Genomic DNA, 22,493 nt, shown 5'->3' with positions numbered 1-22,493 from the left:
TCGAAAATGATCTTTCCTAGAATAATGTTCATTGTGCACTGCATGTGAGATAAGGAGTCATCTTGTACTCTTGATCTCGCAGCAGCCTTTGACTCATTTGAAATTTGCAGGCAAATATCTCCCTTGGGACACTGAAGAAGCTTTTCATGCCAAGTTCTGAGTTAGTTCTTTACTTTTAAAACGTATAGAGAAGACTGAATCGTGAGTCATTGAGTTTACTTTGGGAAGGGGATAAAAGTGCCCATTCAGAAGTGCACGGAGGGCACTGACCTGTGGCCAAAACATCATCCATCAGCAGTCACTTTCTGCTCAAACCTTGTGAAGCGTCAACAACTCTCACTGCCAGAAGGCTTCCTCCTGCTCATCTCTTTTGATCACCTCCTCCAAATACAGAAATGCATTTGACTCTCTACTTCGTGATAGACTCAAGGTAGAAGACTTATTTCTTACCTACCTCAGTGAAGTTGGTGGATTTTGCACTTAAGTAAACTCTCTCTCATCCAACACAACAGCATGTTAAGAATAATAGCAGCATTCACCTCGACCCCTTTAAAATATCTGTCTACTCTCCCATGCCCAGCTGAAATGAAGGCCAGACCATAGTCATTTCTAGCTTGAGATTTTGCAACACCATACAAGCTGGTGCCCCTACATCCTTAATTGCTCGTCTTAATGCTTTTGTTAATTCCAGTGCCAAGTTGAACACTATAATTTGAACAAATCTGGTTCTCCGAGATATACAATGGCTGCCTATTTAAGGGTCACATTGTAAATGTGCTGCCTCATACACAAAGCTATTCATAGAAATAAAGCACACCCTAACAGACGTACTTGCCACTGCATGTGTAAATAGTGGCCTCGGAGCAAGAATTGCTAACATCAAAAATCTTCCAGACCCAAAACCAGACATTCATTAGTGCTGCTGCAGACCTCTGCAACTTTTACCAGTCCACCTAAGAACTCTTCCTGCTATTTTCAATTTCATAAAGCTTTAAAAGAAAATCATCTTCTTATTGTGAGTTCCTACATTATCTTGTAGTTCCAGTGTGCCTGGCCTTAGCTGAGAAGTGAAGAAAATGTGGGTATGTTAGATGTACTGATTTCCAGAAATCACACAGAGGTTTATCAATGGGTACGGTGGTATCAGGATGTATTATGCTTTATAATATTTTATGTTTAATTACAGCCCTGACGAAGTCTGTGGGAGATTTCCCTGACGAAACACGTGTTGGCATGATTGCTGGGTGATAATATCAGAACTCTGTTGAAAGCCATGCTATGAAGAGATGAGCATCACGCAATAAAATTGGAGATGGACTACGAATCGTGATGGACTATTAATTGACATTGGTTGGATGTGTGCCTGAGTTTATAGTACCTGGCCTTAGCTCCCTGCTTTTATTATTGTTCATTGCTCTATCAGTATCGTATTATCTGTCGTGCTTTTAAAACACTTTAGTGCAGCTACACTTTATAAAAGCATGAAATAATAACTTCCAAATTTAGAATGTCTTCAATTTTCATCAGCCGCATTTTGACTTTGAGTCCTGTCTGTCAGCGTTTAATGACTTAGGCTCTGTCTGCCGTGGCTTTGAAAATTATCAAAGAGAAGCCTTATTGTGAGTGTCCGTCTTCCCCGCATCGCTTCATGAACTTGAATCGTGTCATCCTTATAATTCTGGTGGCATTTACATCAATTTGCATTATCCAAATCCATGTTGACTTCTAAACTAATTCATGTCACCCTCCAAATATAAGTAGGCATCTCACCCTCTTAAGTGTTTTGAGAGCTTTGAGCATCAACATAATTGATGCAAGGACATAGTGTGGCATCTGCCTCTCAACCTTGTCATTTTTTTGTCAGGGATTCAGAGGTGGCAGAACAGATGCTGTAAACTGTGGACATTTACTGCTCCTAATTTGGCAAACGAAGTCTACCACGAACCTTGTCCATCAGGCAGCTTGCTTATCGTTATAAGTTAAATTCAGCTGTACTTAAGCATAGCATTAAATATGTGAAATACACCAGGCACCTGGAATGGTTTATTTAAATACATGTTTAGCTGTTTTTATTTATTGAAAATATGCATAAAGTGAAATCCGAAAAGTAAGTTCATTGCAACAGGCTCACTAAAGTAAAATATCACACATCTGTGGTAGGAACGCGTACACATCTATCCCACTCAATCTAAATATAACAAAAGCATCAGCATTAACGACAAGGAATGGAAAAAAATGTGAAGACTTTTGAGGATTTGTTTAATACATTATTGCATCAGGCATAAAATGTAGACAGATATAGAAGTTGGAAAATATGGATCCATTCTATTCACAAGGCCTGCCCTAAAAATTGCAGGCTGTTAACTAGGAAATGGGTACAGAAGTGAATCTTTCCAGTTATTTTTATTGCGTTGTGATGCTCCCAGGTCGTCTACCAGACCATGTCCTGCCTCCAGTCACACACATGTATAGATTTACTGCTTGTGCTGTCACCCCTTCCCAGCTTTGGGCCTGGCCCTGCACATGTTCCATACTTGATTTCACTTGTCGTACTTCACTGTTGCATGGAGAGCTTTGTTTGGCTTCAAGACTGTATAAAAGCCGGGAGCTCGAGGGCACTGGTCTCTCTATGGTTTACTGCATCTCAGCAGAAGACTTAGGCCCTCATTACAACCCTGGCGGTCGGTGGAGAAGTGGTGGTAATACAGCCAACAGGACGCAGTAAAAAAAAATGACATTACAAGCATGGCGGTGACCGCCATGCCAAACGCCACTTTTCCACTCCGACCGCGAGGGGGGTAACGACTGCTGGGCTGAAGACTTCGGTCTCCAGCCCGGTGGCTGTCACTACACCGCCAGCGGTATCACGACCCCGCATACCGCCAGGGATTTCATGGTGTTCTGTACCGCCACGAAATCCATGGCGGTAGGCACTATCAGTGCCAGGGAATTCGTTCCCTGGCACCGATAGGGGTCTCCCCCACCCCCTTTCCAGAGTCCTCCCCCCACACCCACTACCCCCCACCAACCCCCAAAGGATGCAGGACCCTTCTCCCCAACCCCTCCACATTGACATACACACCCCGCCCCCCTACATGCACACTCACACCAACTACACAAACACACTGACATACACGCACACATACACACAGACATATGCACACACATTTCCCATACACACAACACCCCCGCATGCATCTACGCACTCACACGCACACCCCCATGCACGCACACAACACCCACCCACCCCTCTCTCCTAACGGACGATCACCTTACCTGGTCCTGTGATCCTCTGGGAGGGAACAGGATCCATGGGGGCTGCTCGGCCGCCAGCTCCCTGTCACCAGAACACCGCCACACTGAATCTTGGGTTGTGATTCAGTGGGCGGTGTTCTGATGACGTGGCGGTGGAGGTGGAGCAGCCTCCACTTGACCGCCAGTATGGCTGCTGGCGGTGCTCCGTCCAGAAAAGGGCAGTCATAATACGCTGTGTGGAAAACCGCCTGCACTGGCGGTCTTCAGTACGGTGGTACCTCGGCGGTCTTGTAAAAAGATCGCCGAGGTCGAAATGAGGCCCTTAGAGTCAAGGTGAGAAGGAGTGGGTGGGACCTTAAAGTTTTGTCCTTCCAGAGGGTCTCTGGCATCACCTTTCCCAGCATTATGTGAATTAATTCCACAGGGAGGATTATCAAGAGAAACAGGGAGACAGAAAGACGGAAATGTGGTGGCAGGAGGGCCTTATATCAGGGATACAGAAACACAGTGGGTCAGTACTGCAGTCACTATGACAGGAGTCGAAGGTGGAAAAGGAAGGTGGGGAACACTCCGAACAGTTCTTTGTGAGGATGTGAATTTTGCATGAGTTAGAAAAAGGTAGAGTGCAGAGGTGCATATCGTGATCTGCCAGTTGGACAGCTGTACCTGAGCATATTAAAGTAACCCTTCCCTTGGAGATGTAGGCTAATATCATTAGAAAAACAATTAGTTTGCATTGTCATTAATATTTTTTTCAGAAAGACTCCTTTACATATCCGAAGAATAAATAAGTCTGTTTGTTATATCTAGTTGGTGTCATATGTATGCCAATTGATACCCAACAGATGTTCTGTGATATAGTCTGTGTGCTTATATACAAATACATCAGAACCCGTTGACTCAGTTGGACCTACAAGCGCTGCAAGTCCATGGTGCTACATGAGTCATAATGTTGGAAAAGGAGCTAGATAAGTCGCAATACATGAAAAGCAGGAAGAAGCTTTACTACATTTGACAGATGATATTGGGTCGTGTCCTGTCCAGTCCTTCCAAATATGTAAAGGTACATGCTCCTGCAGTCCACACCTGGTATTTATATGCCGCATGAAGCAGCAAAACTAACAGTGAATACCAACTATATGGATGTAAAGGTGGCCTCCTTTGAAAGAATGGGCTTTGGTGAAGGCACATGAATACTTACAGAGCCTTTAAATTGAAATCCAAGGAAACTTTCCACCCCGTTTATTCCAATAGATGAAGGGCAAAGGGGACAAGCGCCTACATCTGTCTATTAGAATAACATCTGTCTTGAGCAGTTTATAAGCTCATTAAGATCAGTACAAAATGACTGTGAGCACCACTGACTTAAGTTGACTAAAATACATCAACAAAGTCTTGTCATACCAAGAGCTGAGATCTTGAGAGACAGACCCCAGCCTAGAACTGAAGGAAATCCCTTCCCGTCTGGACCTGGGAACGCATGGCAGGGTTCAAAGGTTTCACAACACCACATAACTTCTCGAATAAGCTAGAGTAGCCAAGCAATAGAGAAAACCCACAGCAAATATTGCTTAAGCTTTTTGTCCTGTCTAGCTATCTATCCTAATGTCTAATAGTACTGTCAGCTGCCTCTCCCCCATCTGTAACAATCCATGCCATAAATCAAAGAACCTTTTCAAAGCAGAGGAATATACATAATTCGGCCTTTGGTCCTGTCCATTCAAGGATTTCAACAGATTGGTAGTGGAAAAAATCCCAATGAAACAAAAAAGCTCACTTTGAACTGGTGCTGTGCAACCCCTTGTCAGTATCCTCTTTGCCTAGTGTATATCAACAATAGCGAAATCATGAGGGGCATTGTTTCTGTAATTCATTCACATTAATCTTTATTAAAAAAAATTGCTGAGTCTGGCCAACAGGTGGTTTATGACACTCATCACTTCTTCAGGGCCACACCTAATAGCCGTGTTATTCTGAAAACAAAACATAACATTCTTGATAAATTCATAAAAAGCAATCAGTTCTCTGACTGAATTTGCATCAACTTTAATTGACTCAACCAATACAAATTGCATTTTACTTCTTGTTGTTGGGACAGGATTGCCTGCATGCCTGAACTGCATATAGCTTTAATACTGGTTTATGGGTTTTTGTTCATGCCACACGCTAATCCTGTGTTAGCACTTTTACTTGAGCCCCGTGTTTGAAAATGGTTGGTTCAAGACGTTGTCCTAAACCAAAAAGCGTGCACCTAGCGTACCCTCATAGTGACAGTGGAATACTGTCCCTGTCACAGGTTTTATGCATGGAGCCCGGTGTTGCAGCATACAATGTTGAGTGGATTATAGGAACAGGCCTTTTTACTTTTGAGACATGTATGCGTGCCTACATGCCTTTCCTCTGCTTACAGTGACCCTGGATCCTGTATGCCGACATCCCGTGCATTCTGTATGTGCATGTGTGTTAGTATTGATAGTGTGCTGTGCACAAGTAATAGAGACCTGCCAATTTCCATTATTGAAGGTCACAGCTTGGTCCCTGAATGCATGGTAGAGGAAAGGCTTCCTGTTTCAGGCATGATGAATGTATTGCGCACATCTCCTGAAGGGAGGGGGGACACCAGACACTATGGTGAGAAAAGAGGACACAGGCTTTATATAGGAATGCCAGGGCTTTTCGTGATACATTGGTCTGTAAGTGACTCGGACTGCATTAGATGTTGCTTAGATGGGAGGGAAATTGATCCTTTGAAGAGGCATATATTCTTGTCTCTTTTTCTGCTCTCTGTGAGGAGGGGTCATAAATTGCTGGGTGTAGCCTGCTTGCAACTCTCTGTACTTCTTTGTACTCCTCCTGGAGATGGTACTGCAAGGCAGAGGAGCATCGTAGATAAAGGCCAGGCCTGGAACGTTCTAAGGAAGCAAACTTGGAATACACATCTTCCCTCTGCGAAATAGGTATTCACATGATAGCCCAAGTCTCATAGCTATTCATTGTTGTGATCTCTTCTACTGAGGTGGGGGTACTCCACAGAGTACTCTGGGACTACTGTGCAGCCAATGGTTGGTCTCACACTGAGAGCCATCTCCCCAGAGGCTAGGGAACACCGCCTGGAGTCCGATGTGGTGGAGGTATTACTGGACTGCGCTGAGTCTCAAGACATCCTGCTTGAGTGCAAGGGAGAGAAGCAGCAACCCTGCAGGAGGTGCTGTGTGTGGGATAGACTGCTGTAATTGACCCTGGCGTAGGGTCAATTCAACAGAAACTCTCTAAGCAAGGCCATTAAAGGAATTGTAGTAATGCTGGACTGGAAAGTGCGATATTTGTCACTCATCTCCATAGTTGCTACCAAGGCACCTGAAGCAGTGTGCCTCACTGGTAGGCCCTACTGAAGCTGGGTTAAGTGCCTCCCGCAGCCCGTACGCCCTACAGTTGAACTGGGTGATTGCAACGGTGCCCAAGTATGCCTTTTGGGTTGTGACTAGTCCAGAAGACCCAGTGACCAGAGAGCTTCTCCTGGGGTGCCTCCTGAAGAATTAAGTAATTGTCTCCAGGCACTGAGATTCGAAGATACTACCTGATATTTGCTGTGCTGAAGGATCATCACCCGCAGGTGTGTGGCTATCGTGCTCAAGAAGAAGTGTCAAGCACTCATCTAAGTGTCAGAGTGAGCCACACTGTAAGTCAAGTACCCACTGGAGTGTCAGAGTGAGCCGCCCTGTGAGTCAGGCACCCACCGGAAAGTTGGATAGGCATTACACAAACGTGTAGAGAAGTTAAAAGTATTGACTTACGATAGTGTCACCAATGTTCAATACCTTCTTAGGAATCCTAAAGTTATATGGAGATAGTTCAAACAGCGAAAACTTTAGGTGGTGACCAGCTTGAGTAGCATTTTACAAATAGGGAAGCCATTATAGGTATAGTGTTTTTTTAATGAAGGAAATAGATGCTGGACACTTGTAGGAAAGTACCATCTTGCCTGGCATGTTACCCCCATATTTCACTGTATGTATGTTGTTTTAGTCCTTGTCACTGGGACCTTGCCAGGCAGGGCCCCACTGCTCATAGTATGTGCACTGTATGTGTTCCCTGTGTGATGCCTAACTGTCTCACTGAGGGTCTGCTAACGAGAACCTCAGTGGTTATGCTCTCTCTGCTTTCCAAATTTGCCACTAACAGGCTAGTGACTAAATTTACCAATTCACATTGGCATACTGGTACACCCATATAATTCCCTTGTATATGGTACTGAGGTACCCAGGGTATTGGGGTTCCAAGAGATCCCTATGAGCTGCAGCATTTCTTTTGCCACCCATAGGGAGCTCTGACAATTCTTACACAGGCCTGCCAGTGCAGCCTGCGTGAAATAACGTCCACGTTATTGCACAGCCATTTACCACTGCACATAAGTAACTTATAAGTCACCTATATGTCTAACCTTCACCTGGTGAAGGTTGGGTGCAAAGTTACTTAGTGTGTGGGCACCCTGTCACTAGCCAAGGTGCCCCCACATCGTTCAGGGCAAATTCCCCGTACTTTGTGAGTGCGGGGACACCATTACACGTGTGCACTATACATAGGTCACTACCTAATCTATAGTGTGACAATGGTAACTCTGAACATGGCCATGTAACATGTCTAAGATCATGGAATTGTCACCCCAATGCCATTCTGGTATTGGGGGGGACAATTCCATGATCCCCTGGGTCTCTAGCACAGAACCCGGGTACTGACAACTGCCTTTCCGGGGTCTCCACTGCTGCTGCTGCCAACCCCTCAGACAGGTTTCTGCCCTCCTGGGGTCCAGGCAGCCCTGGCCCAGAAAGGCAGAACAAAGGATTTCCTCTGAGAGAGGTTGTTACACCCTCTCCCTTTGGAAATAGGTGTGAAGGGCTGGGGAGGAGTAGCCTCCCTCAGCCTCTGGAAATGCTTTGATGGGCACGGATGGTGTCCATCTCTGCATAAGCCAGTCTACACCGGTTCATGGATCCCCCAGCCCTGCTCTGGCGCAAAACTGGACAAAGGAAAGGGGAGTGACCACTCCCCTGACCAGTACCTCCCAGGGGAGGTGCCCAGAGCTCCTCCAGTGTGTCCCAGGCCTCTGCCATCTTGGAAACAGAGGTGTTGGGGGCACACTGGACTGCTCTGAGTGGCCAGTGCCAGCAGGTGAAGTCAGAGGCTCCTTCTGATAGGCTTTTACCTCTCTTGGTAGCCAATCCTCCTTCCTTAGTAGCCAAACCTCCTTTTCTGGCTATTTAGGGTCTTTGCTTTGGGGAATTCTTCAGATAATGAATGCACAAGCTCACCAGAGTACTCTGCATCTCCCTCTTCACCTTCTACCAAGGATCGACCGCTGACTGCTCCAGGGCGCCTGCAAAACCACAACAAAGTAGCACGACGACTGTAGGAAAGTACCATCTTGCCTGGCATGTTACCCCCATTTTTCACTGTATATATGTTGTTTTAGTTGTATGTGTCACTGGGACCCTGCCAGCCAGGGCCCCAGTGCTCATAAGTGTGCCTGAATGTGTTACCTGTGTTATGACTAACTGTCTCACTGAGGCTCTGCTATCCAGAACCTCAGTGGTTATGCGCTCTCATTTCTTTCCAAATTGTCACTAACAGGCTAGTGACCAATTTCACCAATTCACATTGGCATACTGGAACACCCTTATAATTCCCTAGTATATAGTACTAAGGTACCCAGGGTATTGGGGTTCCAGGGGATCCCTATGGGCTGCAGCATTTCTTTTGCCACCCATAGGGAGCTCTGACAATTCTTACACAGGCCTGCCACTGCAGCCTGAGTGAAATAATGCACACATTATTTCACAGCCATTTTCACTGCACTTAAGTAACTTATAAGTCACCTATATGTCTAACCTTTACCTGGTAAAGGTTAGGTGCAAAGTTACTTAGTGTGTTGGCACCCTGGCACTAGCCAAGGTGCCCCCACATGGTTCAGGGCAAATTCCCCAGACTTTGTGAGTGCGGGGACACCATTACACGCGTGCACTACACATAGGTCACTACCTATGTGTAGCTTCACAATGGTAACTCCGAATATGGCCATGTAACATGTCTAAGATCATGGAATTGCCCCCTCTATGCCATCCTGGCATTGTTGGCACAATCCCATGATCCCACGGGTCTGTAGCACAGACCCGGGTACTGCCAAACTGCCTTTTCAGGGGTTTCACTGCAGCTGCTGCTGTTGCCAATCCCTCAGACAGGTTTCTGCCCTCCTGGGGTCCAGCCAGGCTTGGCCCAGGAAGGCAGAACAAAGGACTTCCTCTGAGAGAGGGTGTTACACCCTCTCCCTTTGGAAAAAGGTGTTAAGGCAGGGGAGGAGTAGCCTCCCCCAGCCTCTGGAAATGCTTTCATGGGCACAGATGGTGCCCATTTCTGCATAAGCCAGTCTACACCGGTTCAGGGACCCCTCAGCCCTGCTCTGGCGCGAAACTAGACAAAGGAAAGGGGTGTGACCACTTCCCTGACCTGCACTTCCCCTGGGAGGTGCCCAGAGCTCCTCCAGTGTGCTCCAGACCTCTGCCATCTTGGAAACAGAGGTGCTGCTGGCACACTGAACTGCTCTGAGTGGCCAGGGCCAGCAGGTGACGTCAGAGACTCCTTCTGATAGGCTCCTTCAGGTGTTGCTAGCCTATCCTCTCTCCTAAGTAGCCAAACCCTCTTTTCTGGCTATTTAGGGTCTCTGCTTTGGGGAATTCCTTAGATAACGAATGCAAGAGCTCATCAGAGTTCCTCTGCATCTCTCTCTTCACCTTCTGCCAAGGAATTGACTGCTGACCGCGCTGGAAACCTGCAAAACTGCAACAAAGTAGCAAAGACGACTACTGCAACTCTGTAACGCTGATCCTGCCGCCTTCTCGACTGTTTTCCTGGTGGTGCATGCTGTGGGGGTAGTCTGCCTCCTCTCTGCACTAGAAGCTCCGAAGAAATCTCCCGTGGGTCGACGGAATCTTCCCCCGGCTACCACAGGCACCAAAGAACTGCATCACCGGTCCCCTGGGTCTCCTCTCAGCACGACAAGCGAGGTCCCTTGAATCCAGCAACTGTGTCCAAGTGACTCCCACAGTCCAGTGACTCTTCAGTCCAAGTTTGGTGGAGGTAAGTCCTTGCCTTCCCACGCCAGACTGCATTGCTGGGAACCGCGTCTTTTGCAGCTACTCCGGCCTCTGTGCACTTCCGGCGGAAACCCTTTGTGCACAGCCAAGCCTGGGTCCACGGCACTCTAACCTGCATTGCACGACCTCCTAAGTTGTCCTCCGGCGGCGTGGGACTCCTTTGTGCAACTTCGGGTGAGCACCATTTCACTCCTCTTCGTAGTGCCTGTTCCGGCACTTCTGCGGGTGCTGCCTGCTTCTGAGAGGGCTCCTTGTCTTGCTGGGTCCCCTCTGTCCCCTGACGCAATTGGCGACATCCTGGTCCCTCCTGGGCCACAGCAGCATCCAAAAACCCTAACCGCACGGTTTGCAGCTAGCAAGGCTTGTTTGCGGTCTTTCTTCAGGAAAACACTTCTGCACGACTCTTCACGACGTGGGACATCCATCCTCCAAAGGGTAAGTTTCTAGCCCTTGTCGTTCTTGCAGAATCCTCAGCTTCTACTGCCTAGTAGCAGCTTATTTGCACCCACAGCTGGCATTTCCTGGGCATCTGCCCACTCTCGACTTGATCGTGACTTTTGGACTTGGTCCCCTTGTTCCACAGGTACTCTAGTCTGGAAATCCATCGTTGTTGCATTGCTGGTGTTGGTCTTTCCTGCAGAATTCCCCTATCACGACTTCTGTGCTCTTTGGGGAACTTTAGTGCACTTTGCACTCACTTTTCAGGGGCTTGGGGTGGGCTATTTTTCTAACCATCACTGTTCTCTTACAGTTCCAGCGACACTCTACAAGGTCACATAGGTTTGGGGTCCATTCGTGGTTCGCATTCCACTTTTGGAGTATATGGTTTGTGTTGCCCCTATCCCTATGTGTCCCCATTGCATCCTATTGTAACTATACATTGTTTGCACTTTTTTCTAAGACTATACTGCATGTTTTTGGTATTGTGTACATATATCTTGTGTATATTTGCTATCCTCATACTGAAGTTACTCACTGAGATACTTTGGCATATTGTCATAAAAATAAAGTACCTTTATTTTTAGTATATCTGTGTATTGTGTTTTCTTATGATATTGTGCAAGTGACACTAGTGGTACTGTAGGAGCTTCACTCGTCTCCTAGTTCAGCCTAAGCTGCTCTGCTAAGCTACCATTATCTATCAGCCTAGACACCCTATACACTAATAAGGGATACCTGGGCCTGGTGCAAGGTGTAAGTACCCCTTGGTACTCACTACAACCCAGTCCAGCCTCCTACATTGGTTGTGCAGCGGTGGGATAAGTGCTTTGTAACTACTTACCACTTTTGTCATTGTACTTTTCATAAGAGAAAAATATACAAAACAAGTTCAGTGTATGTACACCTAACCAAAAAGTTTTGCATTTCCTCTTTTCACTGTTTTCTAAGTGCTGAAAAGTACCTCTAAACTTTCTAAAAGTTCTTAAAAAGTTTTAAGAGTTTTTTTCTGTCTTTCCAAAAGTTCTGAAAAACTTTTTCTCACTTTTTCTATCACTTAAACACTTTCTAAAATGTCTGGCACAGGCCAAACTGTTGATCTGTCCAAACTTGCCTATGATCACCTTAGCTGGAAAGAAGCAAGGAGTCTCTGCATAGAAAGAGGTTTAAGTGTAGGGAAGAATCCCCCTAGAGAACTGTTGGTTAACATGCTTGTTGAACAGGATAAGGCCAGAGGTGGCACTTCTGTTAAAAAGTTAGCTGATGGTTCCCAATCTGATCCTGGGGCACCCCTAGCAAAAGGTTTAGAAGGGAAACTTCCTAGCCTGCCCATTAGCAGACAACCTAGCATAGCTGGCACTGATGTAGAGTCACATCATACAGATAGTGTGGTCTCACATCACAGTAAGCGTATTCCTTCTCATCATAGTAGAAGTGCTGTTTCTGTTAGTCAAGCCGTTAGGGTGCCATCTGTTAGGGACAGGTCTCCTTCTGTTCATTCTCACCATACTTCTGTTTCTAGGCATGTCGCTCCCACCCACCCTGATGACAGAGTGTTAGAAAGGGAGCTCAATAGATTGAGAGTGGAGGAATCCAGGCTGAAGCTCAAGAAGGAACAGCTGGATTTAGATAGGCAGTCCTTAGAGATAGAAAAAGAAAGACAGAAAATTGGGTTGGAAACCCATGGTGGCAGCTGCAGTATTCCCCATAGTCATCCTGCAAGAGAGCATGATTCTAGGAATCTGCACAAGATAGTTCCCCCTTATAAGGAGGGGGATGACATTAAGAAGTGGTTTGCTGCACTTGAGAGGGCCTGTGTTGTACAGGATGTCCCTCAAAGGCAGTGGGCTGCAATCCTATGGCTATCATTTAGTGGAAAGGGTAGGGATAGGCTCCTTACTGTGAAAGAAAGTGATGCCAATAATTTTACAGTTCTTAAGAATGCACTCCTGGATGGTTATGGCTTAACCACTGAACAGTACAGGATGAAGTTCAGAAAGACCAAAAAGGAGTCTTCACAAGACTGGGTAGACTTTGTTGACCATTCAGTGAAGGCCTTGGAGGGGTGGTTACATGGCAGTAAAGTTACTGATTATGAAAGCCTGTATAACTTAATCCTGAGAGAGCATATTCTTAATAATTGTGTGTCTGATTTGTTGCACCAGTACTTGGTGGACTCTGATCTGACCTCTCCCCAAGAATTGGGAAAGAAGGCAGACAAATGGGTCAGAACAAGGGGTGAACAGAAAAGTTCATACAGGGGGTGACAAAGATGGCAATAAGAAGAAGGATGGTAAGTCTTCTGACAAGGGTGGGGACAAATCTAAAAATTAGTCTTCATCAGGCCCACAAAAACACTCTGGTGGGGGGTGGGCCCAAATCTTCTTCTAATCAAAGCAAAGAAAAGAAACCATGGTGCTATTTATGTAAAGTAAAAGGCCATTGGACAACAGATCCCAGTTGTCCAAAGAAAAGCACCAAGCCTCCTACCACTACATCCCCTACTGCTACACCTAGTGTCCCTACTAATAGCAGTGGTGGTGGGAGCAAACCTACTAATAGCCAATCCAATGGAGTAGCTGGGCTCACTATTGGTAACTTAGTTGGGGTTGGTCTGATTAGGGAGACCACAGAGGCTGTGTTAGTCTCTGAGGGGGCTATTGATTTAGCCACCTTGGTTGCTTGTCCCCTTAACATGGATAAGTACAAGCAACTACCCCTAATAAACGGTGTTGAGGTTCAGGCCTACAGGGACACAGGTGCCAGTGTTACAATGGTAATAGAGAAACTGGTCCACCCTGAACAACACCTACTTGGTCACCAGTACCAAGTAACCAATGCTCATAACAACACCCTTAGCCACCCCATGGCTGTTGTGAATCTCAACTGGGGGGGGGGGGGGGGCTTACTGGCCCAAAGAAAGTTGTGGTTGCCTCAGATTTACCTGTAGACAGTCTATTAGGGAATGATTTAGAGACATCAGCTTGGGCAGAAGTGGAGTTGGAGGCTCATGCAGCAATGCTGGGCATTCCAGGGCATATTTTTGCTTTGACCAGGGCTCAGGCCAAAAAGCAAAAAGGACAGGGTGACTTGGATCCTGGAAGAATGGACCAAGTGCTCCCTAAGGCTAGGGTTAGAGTAAATCACTACCTACTATCCCTTCCTCTACAGTGGATTCAACTTCTGAGGAAGAAGAATTTCCACCCTGTGCAGAACCTATACCAGAGGAGCTGGAAGCAGACACTGCTGAGCTTTTGGGTGAAGGGGGGCCTGCCAGGGAGGAGCTGAGTGTGGCACAGCAGACCTGTCCCACACTAGAGGGTCTAAGACCGCAAGCTGTCAAACAAGCAAATGGGGATGTCAGTGACTCTCACAGAGTTTACTGGGAGGACAACCTCTTGTACACTGAAGCAAGGGATCCAAAACCTGGAGCTGCCAGGAGATTGGTGATTCCTCAGGAGTACAGAAAGTTCCTCCTAACTGTTGCCCACAACATTCCCTTAGCTGGACATTTGGGGCAAATGAAAACTTGGGACAGGCTTGTTCCCTTGTTTCATTGGCCTAGAATGTCAGAGGACACAAAGGAATTTTGTAAGTCCTGTGAAACCTGTCAAGCCAGTGGCAAGACAGGTGGCACTCCAAAGGCACCCCTTATTCCACTGCCTGTGGTTGGGGTTCCCTTTTTAAATGGTAGGGGTTGACATAGGTGGCCCCCTTGACCTCCCTACTGCTTCAGGCAATAGGTTTATCTTGGTGGTAGTGGACCATGCCACCAGATATCCTGAAGCAATTCCCCTAAGGACCACTACAGCTCCTGCAGTGGCAAAGGCCCTCCTGGGAATCTTTTCCAGGGTGGGCTTCCCAAAAGAGGTGGTATCAGACAGGGGAAGCAATTTCATGTCTGCTTACTTAAAGGCCATGTGGAAGGAGTGTGGTGTTACATACAAGTTCACCACACCCTATCATCCACAAACAAATGGACTGGTGGAGAGATTTAACAATACTCTCAAAGGCATGATTATGGGACTCCCTGAAAAACTCCGCAAGAGATGGGATATCCTTTTACCATGCCTCCTTTTTGCTTACAGGGAGGTACCCCAGAAAGGAGTGGGCTTCAGCCCCTTTGAACTCCTATTTGGTCACCCTGTGAGAGGTCCTCTAACACTTGTTAAGGAGGGTTGGGAACAACCTTTAAAAGCTCCAAAGCAAGACATAGTGGACTATGTACTTGGCCTCAGATCAAGGATGGCTGAGTACATGAAAAAGGCCAGTAAAAACCTTCAGGCCAGCCAAGGGCTCCAAAAGCAATGGCATGATCAGAAGGCTGTTTTGGTTCAGTACCAACCAGGGCAGAAAGTGTGGGTCTTGGAGCCTGTGGCCCCAAGAGCACTCCAAGATAAATGGAGTGGACCCCACATAATTGTTGAAAAGAAGGGTGAAGTCACCTACTTAGTTGACTTAGGCACTGCCAGGAGTCCCCTTAGGGTGCTCCATGTCAATCGCCTGAAACCCTACTATGACAGGGCTGATCTCACCCTGCTCATGGCAACTGATGAGGGACAGGAAGAAGAGAGTGACCCTCTCCCTGATCTCTTCTCTTCCACAGAACAAGATGCTCTAGTGGAAGGGGTTGTACTGGCAAATTGTCTTACTGCTGAGCAGAAAGACCACTGCATAAATCTCCTGGGTCAGTTTTCGGAACTCTTGTCTACTGTGCCAGGTACCACTTCTAGGTGTGAGCACACTATAGATACTGGAGACAGCTTGCCTGTCAAAAGTAAAATCTATAGGCAGCCTGAACATGTCAGAGACTGCATAAAGTAAGAGGTGCAGAAAATGCTTGAACTGGGAGTGGTTGAGCACTCTGAAAGTCCATGGGCTTCTCCTGTGGTACTTGTACCAAAACCTCATTCCAAGGATGGAAAGAAGGAAATGCGGTTTTGTGTTGACTACAGAGGTCTCAACCAGGTAACCAAAACTGATTCTCACCCTATACCCAGGGCAGATGAGCTCATAGATACACTGGTATCTGCCAAGTATCTAAGCACTTTGGATTTGACTGCAGGGTATTGGCAGATCAAATTATCAGAAGATGCAAATGCAAAAACTGCATTTTCAACCATTGGAGGCCATTACCAATTCACAGTAATGCCTTTTGGATTGAAAAATGCACCTGCCACTTTTCAGAGGTTGGTGAACACAGTCCTGCAAGGGCTGGAAGCTTTTAGTGCAGCATATCTAGATGATATAGCTGTCTTTAGCTCCAGCTGGAATGATCACCTGGTCCACCTATGGAACGTTTTGGAGGCCCTGCAAAAGGCAGGCCTCACTATCAAGGCTTCAAAGTGCCAGATAGGGCAGGGGAAGGTGGTTTATCTGGGACACCTGGTTGGTGGAGAACAGATTGCACCACTTCAGGGGAAAATCCAAACTATTATAGATTGGATTCCCCCTACTACTCAGACTCAGGTGAGAGCCTTTTTAGGCCTCACTGGGTACTATAGGAGGTTCATAAAGAACTATGGCTCCATTGCAGCCCCTCTTAATGACCTCACTTCAAAGAAAATGCCTAAGAAGGTATTATGGACAGCAAACTGTCAGAAAGCTTTAGAGGAGCTGAAGCAGGCCATGTGCTCTGCACCTGTCCTGAAAAGCCCCTGTTACTCCAAGAAATTCATTGTCCAAACTGATGCATCTGAATTAGGGGTAGGGGCAGTCTTATCACAACTTAATTCTGAGGGCCAGGATCAACCTGTTGCTTTTATCAGGAGGAGGTTGACCCCTAGAGAAAAGCGTTGGTCTGCCATAGAGAGGGAGGCCTTTGCTGTGGTCTGGGCACTGAAGAAGTTGAAGCCATACCTGTTTGGCACTCACTTCATTGTTCAGACAGACCACAAACCTCTACTTTGGCTAAAACAAATGAAAGGTGAAAATCCTAAATTGTTGACGTGGTTCATATCCCTACAGGGAATGGACTATACAGTGGAACATAGACCTGGGAGTACCCACTCCAATGCAAATGGACTCTCCAGATATTTCCACTTAGACAATGAAGACCCATCAGGGAATGACTAGTCTTATTGTCCTTCGTTTGGGGGGGTGGGGGGGGGGTTGTGTAGGAAAGTACCATCTTGCCTGGCATGTTACCCCCATTTTTCACTGTATATATGTTGTTTTAGTTGTATGTGTCACTGGGACCCTGCCAGCCAGGGCCCCAGTGCTCATAAGTGTGCCTGAATGTGTTACCTGTGTTCTGACTAACTGTCTCACTGAGGCTCTGCTATCCAGAACCTCAGTGTTTATGCTCTCTCATTTCTTTCCAAATTGTCACTAACAGGCTAGTGACCAATTTCACCAATTCACATTGGCATACTGGAACACGCTTATAATTCCCTAGTATATGGTACTAAGGTACCCAGGGTATTGGGGTTCCAGGAGATCCCTATGGGCTGCAGCATTTCTTTTGCCACCCATAGGGAGCTCTGACCATTCTTACACAGGTCTGCCACTGCAGCCTGAGTGAAATAATGCACACATTATTTCACAGCCATTTTCACTGCACTTAAGTAACTTATAAGTCACCTATATGTCTAACCTTTACCTGGTAAAGGTTAGGTGCAAAGTTACTTAGTGTGTGGGCACCCTGGCACTAGCCAAGGTGCCCCCACATGGTTCAGGGCAAGTTCCCCGGACTTTGTGAGTGCGGGGACACCATTACACGCATGCACTACACATAGGTCACTACCTATGTGTAGCTTCACAATGGTAACTCCGAATATTGCCATGTAACATGTCTAAGATCATGGAATTTGCCCCCTCTATGCCATCCTGGCATTGTTGGCACAATCCCATGATCCCACGGGTCTGTAGCACAGACCCGGGTACTGCCAAACTGTCTTTTCAGGGGTTTCACTGCAGCTGCTGCCAACCCCTCAGACAGGTTTCTGCTCTCCTGGGGTCCAGCCAGGCTTGGCCCAGGAAGGCAGAACAAAGGACTTCCTCAGAGAGAGGGTGTTACACCCTCTCCCTTTGGAAAAAGGTGTTAAGGCAGGGGAGGAGTAGCCTCCCCCAGCCTCTGGAAATGCTTTCATGGGCACAGATGGTGCCCATTTCTGCATAAGCCAGTCTACACCGGTTCAGGGACCCCTCAGCCCTGCTCTGGCGCAAAACTGGACAAAGGAAAGGGGAGTGACCACTCCCCTGACCTGCACCTCCCCTGGGAGGTGCCCAGAGCTCCTCCAGTGTGCTCCAGACCTCTGCCATCTTGGAAACAGAGGGGCTGCTGGCACACTGGACTGCTGTGAGTGGCCAGGGCCAGCAGGTGACGTCAGAGACTCCTTCTGATAGGCTCCTTCAGGTGTTGCTAGCCTATCCTCTCTCCTAAGTAGCCAAACCCTCTTTTCTGGCTATTTAGGGTCTCTGCTTTGGGGAATTCCTTAGATAACGAATGCAAGAGCTCATCAGAGTTCCTTTGCATCTCTCTCTTCACCTTCTGCCAAGGAATCGACTGCTGACCGCGCTGGAAGCCTGCAAAACTGCAACAAAGTAGCGAAGACGACTACTGCAACTCTGTAACGCTGATCCTGCCGCCTTCTCGACTGTTTTCCTGGTGGTGCATGCTGTGGGGGTAGTCTGCCTCCTCTCTGCACTAGAAGCTCCGAAGAAATCTCCCGTGGGTCGACGGAATCTTCCCCCTGCAACCGCAGGCACCAAAGAACTGCATCACCGGTCCTCTGGGTCTCCTCTCAGCACGACGAGCGAGGTCCCTTGAACTCAGCAACTCTGTCCAAGTGACTCCCACAGTCCAGTGACTTTTCAGTCCAAGTTTGGTGGAGGTTAGTCCTTGCCTCCCCAAGCCAGATTGCATTGCTGGGAACCGCGTTTTTTGCAGCTACTCCGGCCTCTGTGCACTTCCGGCGGAAATCCTTTGTGCACAGCCAAGCCTGGGTCCACGGCGCACTAACCTGCATTGCACGACCTCCTAAGTTGTCCTCCGGTGGCATGGGACTCCTTTGTGCAACTTCGGGTGAGCACCGTTTCACTCCTCTTCGTAGTGCCTGTTCCGGCACTTCTGCGGGTGCTGCCTGCTTCTGAGAGGGCTCCTTGTCTTGCTCGACGCCCCCTCTGTCCCCTGACGCAGTTGGCGACATCCTGGTCCCTTCTGGGCCACAGCAGCATCCAAAAACCCTAACCGCACGATTTGCAGCTAGCAAGGCTTGTTTGCGGTCTTTCTTCAGGAAACCACTTCTGCACGACTCTTCACGACGTGGGACATCCATCCTCCAAAGGGGAAGTTTCTAGCCCTTGTCGTTCCTGCAGAATCCTCAGCTTCTACTGCCTAGTAGCAGCTTCTTTGCACCCACAGCTGGCATTTCCTGGGCATCTGCCCACTCTCGACTTGATTGTGACTTTTGGACTTGGTTCCCTTGTTCCACAGGTACTCTAGTCTGGAAATCCATTGTTGTTGCATTTCTGGTGTTGGTCTTTCCTGCAGAATTCCCCTATCACAACTTCTGTGCTCTTTGGGGAACTTTAGTGCACTTTGCACTCACTTTTCAGGGTCTTGGGGTAGGCTATTTTTCTAACCCTCACTGTTTTCTTACAGTCCCAGCGACCCTTTACAAGGTCACATAGGTTTGGGGTCCATTCGTGGTTCGTATTCCACTTTTGGAGTATATGGTTTGTGTTGCCCCTATCCCTATGTGTCCCCATTGCATCCTATTGTAACTATACATTGTTTGCACTGTTTTCTAAGACTATACTGCATGTTTTTGGTATTGTGTACATATATCTTGTGTATATTTGCTATCCTCATACTGAGGGTACTCACTGAGATACTTTGGCATATTGTCATAAAAATAAAGTACCTTTATTTTTAGTATATCTGTGTATTGTGTTTTCTTATGATATTGTGCAAGTGACACTAGTGGTACTGTAGGACCTTCACTCGTCTCCTAGTTCAGCCTAAGCTGCTCTGCTAAGCTACCATTATCTATCAGCCTAAGCTGCTAGACACCCTATACACTAATAAGGGATACCTGGGCCTGGTGTAAGGTGTAAGTACCCCTTGTTATCACTACAAGCCAGTCCAGCCTCCTACAACGACTACCAGCAACATGGTAGCACCTGATCCTGCCGGCTTTCTCGACTGTTTCCAGCGGGTGCATGCTCTGGAGGAAGCCTGCCTTCACCCTGCACCAGAAGCTCCGAAGAAATCTCCCGTGGGTTGAGGTAATCTTCCCCCTGCTAACGTAGACACCAAAAGACTGCATCACCGGTCCTCTGGGTCCCCTCTCATCCCGCCGAGCGTGGTCCCTGGAACACAGCAACTCTGTCCAAGTGACTCCCACAGTCCAGTGACTCTTCAGTCCAAGTTTGGTGGAGGTAAGTCCTTGCCTCCCCACGCTAGACTGCAAAGCTGTGTACTGCGTGATCTGCAGCTGCTTCGGCTCCTGTGCACTCTTCCAGGATTTTCTTCGTGCACAGCCTAGCCTGGATCCCAGCACTCTGTCCTGCAGTGCACAACCCTCTGAGTTGGCCTCTGACGTCGTGGGACCCTCTTTTGTAACTTAGCGTGGACTCCGGTTCACTCTTCTTCTAAGTGCCTGTTGGGGTACTTCTGCGGGTGCTGCCTGCTTCTGCGAGGGCTCTCCGAGTTGCTGAGCGCCCCCTCTGTCTCATCCTCCAAAAGGCGACATCTGGTCCTCAGCAGCACCCAAAAATCTCTACTGCGACCCTTGCAGCTAGCCAGACTTGTTTGCGGTATTTCTGCGTGGGAACACCTCTGCAAGCTTCATCGCGACGTGGGACATCTGTCTTCCAAAGGAGAAGTTCCTAGTCTGCTTCTTTCTTGCAGAACCCCAAGCTTCTTCTATCTGGAGGCAGCTTCCTTGCACCTTCATCCGGGGTTTCCTGGGCTCCTGCCCCCCCCTGGACACTGTCGCGACTATTGGACTTGGTCCCCTTGCCTTGCAGATTCTCAGGTCCGGAAATCCGTTGTCAGTGCACTGCTGGTGTTTGTTGTTCTTGCAGAATCCCCCTATCACGACTATTGTGCTCTTTTGGGGTAGTAGGTGTACTTTGCTCCTACTTTTCAGGGTCTTGGGGTGGGGTATCTTGGACACCCTGACTTTTCTTACAGCCCCAGCGACCCTCTACAAGCTCACATAGGTTTGGGGTCCATTTGTGATTAGCATTCCACTTTTGGAGTATATGGTTTGTGTTGCCCTTATACCTATGTTCTCCTATTGCAACCTATTGTAATTCTACACTGTTTGCATTACTTTTCTTGTTCTTACTTACCTGATTTTGGTTTGTGTACATATAACTTGTGTATATTACTTACCTTCTTACTGAGGGTACTCACTGAGATACTTTTGGCATATCGTCATAAAAATAAAGTACCTTTATTTTTAGTAACTCTGTGTATTGTGTTTTCTTATGATATTGTGCATATGATATAAGTGGTATAGTAGCTTTGCGTGTCTCCTAGTTCAGGCTAAGCTGCTTTGCCATAGCTACCTTCTATCAGCCTAAGCTGCTAGAAACACCTCTTCTCTACTAATAAGGGATAACTGGACCTGGCACATGGTGTAAGTACCTTTGGTACCCACTACAAGCCAGGCCAGCCTCCTACAACACTATTTAAGAAAGTTACTTGAAAGGGGAGAAAAAGTTGAATCCTGAATATGTGTTTAAAGAGTTAGAATGGCCATTTCATATTTCACTTTGGAGATTAAAATAGTAAACTGACTTTCTTGCATGTTTGTATTTTACAATAATTTCTGAATGCTTCGTGTTAATTATATGCTAGACAGTAACATCTTTTGAGGGCCGTTTCTAGGTACATTGATTGATTTTCATGTGACATTTGAGTTAACTCAAAGATCAGAGTGGTAGTTCTTGATAATTAAACTAGTAATAAGGAGGTATCTTTGTGAACTAAACTTTCCTAAGAATAATAATAATAATAATCCAGGATTTGTAAAGCACAGCAAATCACCGGTGAGGATCTCAAGGAGCTGCATTGTAGACACGGGGAGATAAAGTAATTTGTCCAGAATCACAGGATGCTGAGTCGACGCAGACACTCAAACCTGGTTCCTCCAGCTCCGAAGTCGGACACTCAGGCCATTACATCACATGTATAGAGAGAAAATTTGTAGATTAGCAATTGTGCAGGATTTGGAAAAGCCAGACCTTCTTGTGAAATTGATTTTAAGAATAGATTGTGTGTGTTTTTTAAAGATAATTGGCAATGGTGCCACTTAATATGAAAGTAAAAGACGTTTGAGAGTGAATTTCAGTTATGAACCCTCCTTAAAGTTTTCTTTACAGATGTTAGGTTTCTACTAAGAATAACTGAGGAATAATGAAATTAGAAAAAAATGTAAATGAACTATAAGAGAAATAACAATTCTTATACTTATTGAATGTAAGCGATCACCATCAGAAAATAGGGGTATTATGGAAAAATAAATTACATTGGTACCTTGAATGATATGTAGTTGAAGTCGGAAGATACAATGAAATAGCACAATCTTCATTATGTAAGACGGTAAATGATGTAAGATAGTATTATCAAACCCAAGTATTTCATTATAAAGCTGTGGTATATCCAAGAACAGTGATTCTGCTTGGAACATGGAGCAT

General features: G+C 46.7%; 1 protein-coding gene across 2 annotated transcripts in view; it reads left to right on the top strand.

The window, feature by feature from the left end:
- The window catches only part of MRPL1 (mitochondrial ribosomal protein L1), a 772,839-nt gene that overhangs the window by 207,804 nt on the left and 542,542 nt on the right, over positions 1-22,493 (top strand). The gene's annotated exons all lie outside the window — the stretch shown is intronic.

The sequence above is a fragment of the Pleurodeles waltl genome, chromosome 1_2 (genome assembly GCF_031143425.1).
Source record: "Pleurodeles waltl isolate 20211129_DDA chromosome 1_2, aPleWal1.hap1.20221129, whole genome shotgun sequence".
NCBI lineage: Eukaryota > Metazoa > Chordata > Amphibia > Caudata > Salamandridae > Pleurodeles > Pleurodeles waltl.
Note: the sequence above shows the minus strand (reverse complement) of the source record. Positions and strands in the feature narration are given on the sequence as shown.